The sequence below is a fragment of the Cnephaeus nilssonii genome (genome assembly GCF_951640355.1).
Source record: "Cnephaeus nilssonii genome assembly, chromosome: 8".
Classification (NCBI taxonomy): Eukaryota; Metazoa; Chordata; class Mammalia; order Chiroptera; family Vespertilionidae; genus Cnephaeus; species Cnephaeus nilssonii.
Genome location: NC_137079.1, coordinates 69,018,320 through 69,030,775, shown reverse-complemented (window position 1 = coordinate 69,030,775; position 12,456 = coordinate 69,018,320).

The window sequence follows — 12,456 nt, the reverse complement described above, 5'->3', positions numbered from 1 at the left end:
GGACCATACCAAGACATATCATAATTAAAATAGCAAAGGTGGAAGACAAAGAGAAATCTTAAAAGCAACAAGAGAAAGACAGTAGTCTACTAAGCAGCTCCTATAAGACTGTGAGCTGATTTTTCAACAGAAACATTTCAAGCCAAAAGAGATTAACATGAAATATTCAAAGTGATGAAAAGCAAGAACCTACAACCAAGACTACTGTAATCAGCAAGGCTATCATTTAAAATTGAACATAAATAAAGCGCTTCCCATATTAGAAAAATCTAAAGGACTTTGGTTGCAATAAATCAGTATTACAAGAAATTGTAAAGGGCCCTCTTTGAGAAGAAGATGAGAAAGGAAAAAAAACACTAACAACAGAGGCACATAGTTAAATGAATAAGATAGCAATAAATATATACCTACCAATAGTCACTTTAAATATAAATGGATCGAATGCTCCAATCAAAAGACATAAAATAGTTGAATGAATAAGAAAACTTGACATGCATACGCTTTCACAAGAGACCCACCTTAGAACAAAAGATACAGAGATGAAAATTTAAGGATGGAAATAGATATTTAATGCAAATGGAAAGGAAAAGGAAAGCTGAGGTAGTAATACTTATATCTGACACAATAGACTTTAAAACAAAGGTTATTGTAACAGACAAAGAAGGACACTACATAATGATAAAGGAAGCAATTCAACAAGACAATATAACCCCATAAACGTTTATGAACCAAATATAGGAGCAAATAAATATTTAATGCAAATCTTTATGGATATAAAGGAAGATATTGATAGTAATACAGTCATAGTAGGGGATTCTAACACCTCATTGACATCACTGAATAGATTTTTCAGACAGAAAATCTAGAATGGCAACCTTAAATGACACATTGGATCAGTTGGATTTAATTGATATCTTCAGAGCATTTCACCCCAAAGCAGCCAGATATACATTCTATTCAAGTGGACATAAAATATTTCCTAGGACAAACCACATATTAGAACAGAAAACAAGTCTCAATAAATTTAAGAAAATTGAAATTATATCAAGCATCTTCTATAACCATAATGATATGAGATTATAAATCAATCACAAGAAAAATACACAAAGACGTGGAGACTAAATAACATGTTTCTAAATAGTGAATGGGTTAACATTGATATTAAAGAAGAAATTAAATAAAAAGATACCCTGAAACATATGAAAATGAGAACACAACAAACCAAAGTCTATGGGACACAGTGTAACAATAGTCCTAAGATAAAAATTTATAGCATTACAGGCCTTTATTAAAAAAAAAAAAAAAAAAAAAAAAAACAAGCAAAAAAACCAACAAGAAAAATCTCAAATAAACAATCCAACTTCACAGTTAAAGGGGCTTGAAAAATATCAACAAACAAAGCCCAAAGCAATTAGAAGAAAGAACATAATAAAGATCAAAACAGAAATAAATAAACTATAGTCTAAAAAAATAAAAATAATCCAAAAGATCAATGAAACCAAGAGCTGGCTCTTTGAAAAGACAAACAAGATTGACAAATCTTTAACCAGACACATCAATATAAAACATAAGAGAATCCAAATAAATAAAATAAGAAATGAAAAAGGAGAAGTGGCACCAAAGAAATAGGAAGGATTGTAAGAAAATATTATGAACAACTATATACCAACCATGTGAACAATCTGCAGAAAATAGATACATTTCTAGAAATAACTTCCAAAAGTGAATCAGGGAGAATAAGAGAATCTGGAACGACAGATTACAACTAGTGAAATTAAAGCAGTAATCAAAACATTCCTAAAAAACAGAAGTCCTGGATCAATGACTTCATAGGTGAATTTAACCAAACATTCAAAGAACAAATATATTTCTTAACTATTCCAAAATAATTCAAGAGGAAGGAAAACTGCCAAGTTCTTTTACAAGACCAACATTACTCTAATTCCACAACTAGATAAAGACACTACAAAGGCCAATATACCTGATGAACTAGATGCTAAAATCCTCAACAAAATATTAACAAACTGAATCCAGAAATACTTTAAAAAGATCATAAACCATTATTATTTTTCTGGGAATGCAAGGTTAGTACATTATCTTCAAATCAATAAATGTTGTACACCACATAAACAAAATGAAGAAGAAAAAACAAACACATGCTCAACCTGGCCAGTGTGGCTCAGTGGATAGTGCATAGCCTTGCACACCTAAGGGTTGTGGGTTCAATTCCCAGTCAAGGGCACATACCTAAGTTGCAGGTTTGATTCTTGCCACTGGTTGGGGCATGTGTGTGTGGCAACCAATTGATGTGTCTCTCTGAAATGATGTTTCTCTCTCTTTCTCCTGCCTCCCTCCCTTCCACTCTCTCTAAAAAATCAATGGAAAAAATATCATTGGACGAGGATTAACAAAAACAACAAACAAATAAAAAATCACTTGATCATATCAACAGATGTAGAAAATAATTTAATAAAATCCAGCACCCATATATTATAGAAACTCTCAAAAAAGTGGGAATAGATGAAACATACCTCAATATAATTAAAGCTATATGTGTAAAACCCAAAGCTAACTTCATACTCAATGGAACTGACTATAAGTATTTTCCATAAGATAGGGAACAAGACAGGGATATCATCTTTCAACACTCGTATTCAATACTAGAGACCTGGTGCACGGATTCGTGCACCTGTGGGGTCCCTTGGCTTAGCTTGTGGGGATTGGGACAAAACTGACTCTTCGACATCCCCCAAGGGGTCCTGGATTGCGAGAGAGCAGTTTTGGGTGATGCACCCCAGAATTGAGATCCCTCCTCTCTGGGTTCAGGGTGCAGGTGAAGCAGATTCGGAGCCGACAGTGCCCCAGCAGCAACCTAACCCACGGCCTATTCCATGAGGAATCAGGCTCCCTCCTCTACTGGTCAGAGCATTAGTCCCCTGGTGGTCATTGCACATCATAGCTACCAGGCAAATGGTCGAACAGTCAAACAGTTGCTTAGGTTTTTAGATAGATGATAGATAGATGATAGATAGATAGATAGATAGATAGATGATAGATAGATAGATAGATAGATAGATAGATAGATAGATAGATAACAGATAGATAGATAGGTAGATAGATAGATAGATAGATAACAGATAGATAGATAGGTAGGTAGATAGATAGATAGATAGATAGATAGATAGATAGATAGATAGATAGTACTGTAAATTCTAGCCAGGACAATTAGACAAGAAAAATATATAAAAAGCATCAGATTTGGGAAAGAAGAAGTAAAACTGTCATTATTTGCAGAAGACATGATACTGTATATAAAGAACACTACAGATTCCAACAAAAAACTACTAAAGCTGATAAATGAATTCAGTAAAGTAGCAAGATACAAAATTAATATCCAGAAATCAGTTGCATTTTTATACACCAATAATGAGCTATCAGAAAGGGAAACAGAAAACAAACCCAAGATTTTAAATACATATACTTGGAGAAATATAAAACATTAAAGAAAGACAAAAATAAATGGAAGCATATATCATATTTATGGATAGAAAGAATCAATATAATTAAAATGTCTATACTAGCCAAAGCACTTTATAGATTCAATATAATTCATATCAAGATACCAAAGCTGTATTTCACAGAACTACAACAAATATTCCTAAAATTTATATGGAACCACAAAAACCCCAAATAGCCACATAAATCTTGAGAAAGAAGACTGAAGGTTTAGGAATCATGGTATCTGGTATCAAATTATACTATAAGACCAGTAATCAAAGCAGCATTATATTGGCATAAAAACAGCCATATCAATGGAACAGAATAGAGAACCCTGAAATAAACCCATGCCTTTATGATCAATTAATATTTGACAAAAGAGGTAAAAAAACATACAATGGGTTAAAGATAGTCTACTTAATAAATGGAGTTGGGAAAATTGGACAAATATGTGCAAAAAATGAAACTAGACCACCTTACACCATACACAAGAATAAACTCAAAATGGGTTAAAGACTTAAATGTTAAATTTGAAACCATAAAAACCCTAGAAGACAACATAGGCAGTAAAATCTTGGACATTTCTTGTAGCAATATTTTTTTTTTCTGACATATTGCATTGGGCAAGGGAAACAAAAAAAGAAAATAAACAAATGGGATTACATCAAACTAAAAAGCTTTTGTACAACAAAGGAACCATCAGCAAAATGAAAAGTCAAAATGGGAGAACATATTCACAAAACATACATCTGATAAGGGTTAATACCCAAAATTTATGAAGAACTTATAAATCTCAACACCAAATAAGCAGACAATCTAATTTAAAAATATTTGTCAAAGTACCTAAATAGAGGTACTTTTTCCAAAGAGGGCATACAGATGGCCAAAAATATATGAAAAGGCTCTCAATGCCACTAATCATCAGAGAATTACAAATTAAGACCACAATTAGATATCACATCACCTTTGTTAGAATGGCTATCATGAATAAGTTGACAAACAAGTATCTGTGAGGATGTGGAGAAAAGGGAACCTTCATGCACTTTTGGGAATGTGGATTGGTGCAGCCACTGTGGAAAGCAGTATAGAGTTACCTCAAAAAATTAAAAATGGAATAGCGTTATGACCCAGTGATTCCACTTCTGGGAATATATCTAAAGAAACTTGAAAAACTAGTAGGAATGAATATATGTACCCGTATTTTCATTGTGCTGTTATTTATAACAGCCAAGATTTGGAAGCACCCCAAGTGTCCATTATAGATGAATGGATAAAAATATGTGGTACATTTACACAATGGAATTCTACTCAACAGTAAAAAAAGAAGGAAATTTTACCCTTAGTGACTGCATGGAGAAACATAGAGCACCATGCTAAGTGAAGTAAGTCAGTCAGAGAAAGACAAGTACCACATGATTTCACTCATATGTGGAATCAAATGAACAAAGAAAACTAACAAAATTAAAATGTACTCATAGCTAGAGAACAGGCTGACAGTTGTCAGAGGGGATGTAGTTTGCTGGGTGGGTGAAAAAGGTAAAGGGATTAAGTGAAAAACAAAGCAAAAACAACAACAAACACCTCATAAACAGACACCAGCCTGGTGATTACCAGAGGAAAAGAAGTGTAGGAGAAGGTAAAAGAGAGTATACTGGGAATAAATTGTGATGGAAGGATACTTGATTTGGTGTGGTAAACACACAATACAATATCCAGATAATATATTATAGAATGATATACCTGAAATTTATTAACCAGTGCCACTCCAATGAATTCATAAAAATCTTTCTGCAAATAATAATTAAAAGTCATTTATTTATTTAAAAGATTTATTAGAAAAAGATTAACATCTTAAGTATGTACAAGAGAAACTTTTAGCCTAATATTTTTATTCTTTTCTATTATCTATATTTTAAACCATTGACAAGCACAGTGAGATGATCTTTTAAATCACTCATTATACATGATATTCTATTATCTTACATCCATTATAACTTGTTAGAAACTTTTAATAATGCATGACTCCAGAAGGCAATTCCCCTTAATAGATACAGATACTTAAATATTACTCCATCTATATTTTATTATTTTATGAAGCATACTGGCAACCGAGCCAGTAATTTTGTCAGAAATGAAGGGTTACTAAGCAGTTGTAAATGATCCTGAATATTAACTATGACAGCATAAAATAGCAAATCTATTTCATTTTCTTTTCTTTTTTTTTTTACATTTTATTTTCCCAACAAAGATAGATATTTGAAGCTCTCTTATAAACTTCAAAACTTAATAAAAGGTAATATAATAATTTAGACTTGTGAATTATCCAATATATATCATAATATCTCAATTAGAATGCTACAATTTAATGATTATTGTATCCAAATGATCATTGTGACAGAATCTATTATATTATCTTCTCATAATAGAATGAAAATCATCAGCATAAAGAATAAAAACTAATCTGATCTTTGTTAAATTATAGCATCTACACTAATAAAAGAGAAACATGCAAATTGACTGTACCTCTGCTATGCCCACAAGCCACGCCCACCAGCCAATTAGGAGCAAGTATGCAAAATAACCCAACAAATATGGCGGTAGCCATGGAGCTGGAGCAAACAGGAGGCTTGGGTTTCCCCGGAAATGGAGGAAGCCAAGCTTCCCACCCGCTCTGGCCGGCCCTGGCCTCCACTCAAGGCTGCAAAGTTTCAATTATAGAAGATAAATAAATCTCAGATACCAGGGCCTCTGCTTGGGTCACCGGGGGGCGTGGCAGGCCTGAAAACCACCACAGGCCCCTCGCCCAGGCCGCTCCATGGCCCAAGGGAACCCCTACCCTGATCCGGGACACCCTTCAGGGCAAACCAGCTGACTCCCACCCGTGCACCAGGCCTCTATCCTATCTAATAAAAGAGTAATATGCAAATTGATCATCACTCCAACACACAAGATGGCTGCCCCCATGTGGTCAAAGATGACTGCCCCCATGTGGACACAAGATGGCCACCACAAGATGGCTGGCAGGGGAGGGAAGTTGGAGGGGACCAGGCCTGCAGGGGAGGGCAGTTGGGGGCAATCAGGCTGGCAGGGGAGCAGTTAGGGGGCAATCAGGCAGGCAGGCAGGCAAGCAAGCAGTTTGGAGCCAGCAGTCCCGGATTGTGTGAGGGATGTCCGACTAGGGATCAGGCCTAAAACGGTAGTCGGACATCCCCCAAGGGGTCCCAGGTTGGAGAGATGCAGGCTGGGCTGAGAGACATCCCCCCCCCCCCAGTGCATGAATTTCATGCACCGGGCCTCTAGTATATTATATAAATGAAACCTAAAATATTTTAAAAATTTTCAGTTGGAAGAGAGGAAGAACTTTAACATTATTTTTGTCTTTTGGTATAAAATTATTCTATTTTGGAGCTATTTGTGGGACCATCTTCTAAAAAGAAATAATATGAAATGTATAGGAGGAAAAAAAAGTTCCAAGATATGATAGAATAATTTTTGCAAGAAATATTAAAATCAACATTGCTAGTTCTGAATAATGTAGTAAATTTATTTTTAGTCAAAGCTAATTCAAGAGTTTACTTGCTATCTATAAAATGTTAATTTTACATTATACTTTCAATAAAGAAGGGTTACCTCGACTGTATGAATTTGACTCTGCCAATTTTCAATGCTTTTGATATTAACTAAAGAATAAGTACATAAATCAATGTGACTGAGGTATTAATACCTTTTCCAAAAATGAAAACAAATGAATCATCTCTAGATTAAGAAATTCCATGATATGGTAGAAGATGCTACTTCTTTCTTGATAATCCATTCTTACATTTAATTTTCTAGTCAATAAATTTACTATACATTTTAAGTATGCTTTGGTACTGTTATAGAATTTATCAGGCGACCAAAAAATACACAGGGAGTATTGGAGATCCAGGATAAACACATTTATTTTCAGACTAGAGGCCCAGTGCATGAAATTTGTGCACAGGGGTAGGGTATGTGTCCCTCAGCCCAGCCTACACCATCTCACAATCCAGGACTGCTGGCTTCCAATCACTCGCCTGCCTGCCTGCCTGATTACCCCTAACCACTTCTGCCTGCCAGCCTAATCACCTCCTAACCATTCCCCTGCCAGCCTGATCGATGTCTAACTGCTCCCTTGCCGGCCACATTGTCCCCAACTCTCATCCCCTGCTGGCCTGGTCACCCCTAACTACTCTCCTCTGCAAGCCTGGTCACTCCTAACTGCCCTACCCTGCTGGCCTTGTCCCCCCCAACTACCCTCCCCTTCAGTTCTGGTCCCCCCAACTGCCCTCCCCTGCATGCCTGGTCACTCCCAACTGCCCTCCGTTGCCAGCTTGGTCCCCCCCAACTGCCCTATCCTGCAGGTCTGGTTGCCCCTAACTGCTCTCCCCTGCAGGCCATCTTGTGGTGGCCATCTTGTGTCCACATGGGGGAGGCCATATTTGACAACATGGAGGCGGCCATTTCATGTGTTGGAGTGATGGTCAATTTGCATATTACCATCTTATTAGATAAGATGTTTCAGATGTACTAGTACAGTGACTCAGGAGGTCAGTTCTCCAAATCCCTGAGTCCATGAATATGGAGGAAGCTTTTCCTTTATGCCTTTTGGTTTTTTTGTCCCCCAAATATGAATCAGGCTTCCGAACCTTTCGTGGGCTTGGCACAAAGCCCCATGTGTTGGGATTGGGAACGTGAAACCACACCCACTGTCCTGGCCTGGCCCCAGTGCTGATAACCCCCTCTGGGGGTTGTGTATGGTTCATGTTTTATAGCCTCTGTAAAATGGGAGTATTTAGGTAAACAGGTCTTGCAAGATCAGATAATTAAGGAAGGGGCAGTGACTTGATTGTAGGCTAACAAGAATGTGCATTAGGGATACTGACTAACTAGGTAGAGTCAGGCTGCTAGCCTCCTACATTCTTTCACAAATGGAGTTAATTATCAGCTAGTAAGAGTGTGCATTAAAAGGCAGGTTACTGGCACAGATTTGGATTGCTAAACCCCCAAAAAATGTCTTATATTCCCCATCAGTACCTTTTAATTACTGGTAATCCTATATAATAAGAAGGTAATATGCAAATTGACCATCACTCCAACATACAAGATGGCTGCCCCCATGTGGACACAAGATGGCCACCACAAGATGGCCAGCAGGGGAGGGCAGTTAGGAGCAACCAGACCTGCAGGGGAGGGCAGTTAGGAGCAACCAGACCTGCAGGGGAGGGCAATTGGGAGCGAGTAGACCTGCAGGGGAGGACAGTTGGGAGGGACCAGGCCTGCAGGGGAGGGCAGTTGTGAATGATCAAGACAGCAGGAAAGGGCAGTTGGGAGGGACCAGGCCTGCAGGGGAGAGCAGTTAAGAGTGACCGGGCCAGCAGGGGAAGGCAATTATGGGCAACCAGGCCTGCAGGGGAGGACAGTTAGGGGCGACTGGGCCAGCAAGGGAAGGTAGTTGGGGAGACCAGGCCAGCAGGGGAAGGCAGTTGGGGGCAACCTGGCCTGCAGGGGAGGGCAGTTGTAGGTGATCAAGACAGCAGGGGAGGGCGGTTGTAGGTGATCAAGACAGCAGGGGAGGGCGGTTGGGAGGGGCCAGGCCTGCAGGGGAGATCAGTAGGAGTGACCAGGCCTGCAGGGGCGGGCAGTTGGGGCGACTGGGCCAACAGGGAAGGGTAGTTGGTGGCAACCTCACCTCAAGAGGAGGCAGTTAGGGATGACCAGGCCTGCAGGGGAGGGCATAGAGGTGACCAGGCCAGCAGGGGATTGCAGTTAGGGGAGCAGTTAGACTTCGATCAGGCTGGCAGGGGAGTGTTTAGGGGGTGATCAGGCTGACAGGCAGGCAAACAGTTGGGAGCCAGCAGTCCTGGATTGTGGGAGGGTGCAGGCTGGGCTGAGGGACACACCACCCTGTGCACAAATTTTGTGCACCGGGCCTCTAATAAATAACAAATAATAATATAATTTGACTGTGTATGTAATTGCCATTAACATCTTCAGATGAGATAAGCACCAAGGCAGTTTCTAACAATCAGATATCATGCATCTGGAATTTAGCAAAATAAGTATTTTTACATGTCCCACTCAAACTTGAAATTATTTATATCAGGTTATAATGTTTGTCTTAATGGCAAGTTAACAGCTTGCTGCATGCCTCCCTCCTAAATGTACATTTAGTACACATAAAAGTACAAAGTAGCTCTAGATGGTTTGGATCAGTGGGTAGAGCATCAGCCTGCAGACTGAAGGGCCCCAGGTTTGATTCTGGTCAAGGGTACATGCCTGGGTTGTGGACTTGATCCCCAATAGGGGACATAGAGGAGGCAGCCAATAAATGACTCTCTTATCACTGATGTTTCTGTCACTCTTTCCCTCTCCCATCCTCTCTGAAATCAATATATATATATATATATATATATATATATATATATATATATATATAAATATATATATATATAATTTTTTTAAGTAAAAAATACCTTTGAGTTCAGTAGGTGACAACAACATTCTCTAATGCTTATTATAAACCAGATTTAAAATAACTGCCGGATAGGGGTTTTTAATACTATATGGTGTTATTCTAACAAATGAACCATTTTTAAAAACAAATTTGCTAATTAGGCCATTGTTATAACTCTTCTCTGCACTTTCTACAAATTATTTTAATCTATTATAAAGCATTTTTTATCCTTCTAGCATATGATTTGGCTTGACCTTTCCAAATATTTTCTCCTTCATGAATTTTAAACTTTTAATGGGTTATGTTATATAGACTTTTCTCCATTACTTTTCATATGGCATTCCACATGGAAAAATTGAAGTTTTCATTAATTTGAATGTAGAGAAGTCTCATACTGAGAAAAATACATTCTTAACTGAAAGTATAGATAGTAAAATCCATCACATACCATTCTCTGGTTATAATAATATTTGTATTATACTTTTTGTACATTTAGTGTAAAACAGATGCATCATTTTGATACAGGATTTGCAATTTAATATGTAATATAACTGAATATGAGACCTGGTGAGGCACTTTATCATAAGGTTTTACTCTATGTTTACATAAAATTCAAATTATTATAATGTAATGTTTGTTTTGATACAGATGCAATCATTGAATCTAGGTAGGGATTAGTTTAGTGCACATATTGAATTTGATGCTATACATGCAACTGAATAGTCCTGTCATGTTTTCTTACCAAGAATTGGATTGAAATACTTTATCCATTTCTCCTGTGAAAAATATATTACACAGCTTCATAGAACAATAAAGCTGTCAATATAGCATTCTTCATACTTCTATAAGACTATTTTGTTTTTTAATTTAAGTAAGTAGAAAATTGTAAAGAAAAATATTAAGAGGAAAAACATGCAATTCATTTAAATATTTACCCATCTCTACCCAGTTACAAAGGTTGCCTAGTTTTAGGAACACATACCTTGAAAGACTTGCTTCAATGTAGGTTTTCAAAGCCATTTATTTTATTTCTTTTAATTAGATAAAGAGATATAATTCATCTTATAAATATTAGTAAAGTCATACATTAAAAGTGGAGCTTAAAACAGTCAGTCAGTGTTTTTCTGTGATTCTTTAAAACACATTGTCTAGAAATATGAGAATAGAATTCTTGGAAATTTTTTTTTGCCTTAACCTGAGATTAAAAGTGCAGATTTCCAATCTAAGCACTGCTAGAAAAATGTGTGTAATGTTCAATAAAATTGTACTACATTAGTGACTGTGAACAGCATTCAATAAATGGTTTTAATAAGCATGTTTAGCAAATATGCATAAAATTATATTAAAACTGAATTACTCACAGAGGACTCATTTTTAACATTTGAATAAGATACTTTAAGGCACCAATTTTGGCACATACTTTCATTTTCTCTTTCCCTTGCCCTGCAATTGGTTAATTCAGCAGCAAGTATGGATTGCAAGCATTACTTTGTTAATTCGGGGAAGGTGAGCAATAAAAAAATCTATTAAAAATATAAATTGAAAAACATTACAAATATATGTGCATATATATTAGAAATATCACTGTATATATTAGTGATAGTTTGTATAGCGTCATGATATGAATATACTCTTAATTAGCAATGGGATGTTAACTACTAAATAATATTTGAAAAATAATATTTTAGCATTATTACAATTTTTACTCTATATATTATTGAAATAATAATTAATAGTAACTGAAAGTGCTTGCTATATATCCAGCATGATGTTAAGTCATGTTTAGAACCTATGGTTTTTTACTAGTATATTTAAATTTATCTACCAAACAGAATTAAACTAGAGGCCTGATGCATGAAGATTCATGCAAGAATGGGTCTTTCTTCCCCTGGCTGCTGGCACCGCCTTCGCGCCAGCTGGAGCCACCTTTCTGCCTTGGCTCCAGCCAAGAGCCGCCTTTCCCCCTTCCCACGCTGCCCAGAGGCCCAGAGCTGCTGGGATGGTGCAGGATGCCTGTGTTGTTGCCTGGCCACTTGGCGCCTGTGTATGCTAATTAACCTGCCATCTTTGTTGGGTTAATTTGCATACTCACTCCTGATTGGCTGGTGGGGGTCATGAAGGTAAAGTCAATTTGCATCTTTCTCTTTTATTAGTGTAGATTGTTTGCAAGATTATGCAAAAAGTCTGATTGTGAAGCAGAATTTTTGGACTGGAACCTGGATTCTTTGTCCACCAGAGTCCACGGATAGAAGGTGGTATAGCAAAGGTGGAAATTTATTAAAGAACAAGTACAGACTCCCACATGGGGAGGGGGAAAGGGTCCCACTGACTTCCCTTTCCCTACAGCTTAGAAAGGCTATAGATTTTTGTGCCTTGATATCCCCTCTGATGGGTCACTATTCCCTTAGACTGAAGCTCAAAGGTAAAAGCTCACATGGGATATGTGAGGTTCTCCCTCATCCTTCCTTATTGTTTTTCTATTT